Here is a 1,264-nt window from a genome sequence, read left to right as displayed (position 1 = left end):
GGGAGGGGGAGGGGTGGAGATTTGAAATTTACGGACAAAGAGCGCGAGGGAGAACAGCTCTAAAAACTCAAAACAGAGAAGATCGTCTCAATGAAACATTACGGCAGTACTAGATCCAGTGCCATAGAGTTACCTCCTTACTAGTATTTTTAGTTTTAGTTTTAGTAAGTAAGAGTTTTACGGCACTTGCAACACAATACGGTCATATAAGTGCCGAAGATTAGAGGCGTTACAAGAGAGTAACTAACACAAAAAAGAAGGAGGGGAGATAGAGACGATAGATGTTTGATAGGAAAGAAGAAGCAAGCCACACCAGAGCACCCACCAACCACCCGCCCTTACTAATATTCATCTATGACTAGTGCAGTAAATAAATAAAGACTACGTAAATGCGCGTATATTTCCTGAACAAAGTCGAAAGGTTGATTGGAATTAGTCTCATCGATCGATTGGTCGATCAATAGTAAAACAGACAAACTGATAGTCGATAGACGCTGCAACTGAAATATACAGACAGACGTGTAGTCGTTTGTTTTAGTACGAGTTTTACGGCACTTTAAAGTCATATAAGAGCCGAAGATTAGAGGTGTTATAACAATGGAGTAACTAATACAAAAAAGGAGGGGAGATAAAGACGATAGATGTTTGACAGGAAAGAAGAAGCAAACTACACCAGAGCATCCGCCAACCACCCACATCTATGACCAGTGCAGTGAATACATAAAGACTACACATATACGCGTATGTTACATGAACAAAGTCGAAAGGTTGATAAGAATTAGTCTGATCGATCGATGGTAAAGTAGACAAACTGATACATAGTCGATGACGATAGACGCCGTTACGGAAATATTATACAGACAGACGTGTAGTGGGACAGATAGACCGATTGAAAAAAAAATATGTCGGGAGAAAAATGATGGACAGATAGGTGAGAAGATGATACATGTACGATAGTTGTTTGACGAACAGACCTTCCAATCATCATAATGACGCACACGCCAAATGAATAGACCACACGTACGTAAACTGACGACAGTACGTTACAGTGACAACTTAGAAGTACGTACTTGGCAAGCATATTAAAATAATTATTTAGCAATCACAGAGATACTAAAACGAAAGCATACGCTCTCCCCCCCCCTCTCTCTCTCTCTCTCCCACACACACACACACACACACACACACACACTTCCTCTCTCTCTCTCTCTCTCTCTTTCTATGTCACACATACTCTCTCTCTCCCTCTCTCTCTCTCTCTCTT

The sequence above is a fragment of the Aplysia californica genome, unplaced genomic scaffold (assembly GCF_000002075.1).
Source record: "Aplysia californica isolate F4 #8 unplaced genomic scaffold, AplCal3.0 scaffold00499, whole genome shotgun sequence".
NCBI lineage: Eukaryota > Metazoa > Mollusca > Gastropoda > Aplysiida > Aplysiidae > Aplysia > Aplysia californica.
The sequence above is the reverse complement of the archived record's forward strand: the minus strand, read 5'-3'. Positions refer to the sequence as shown.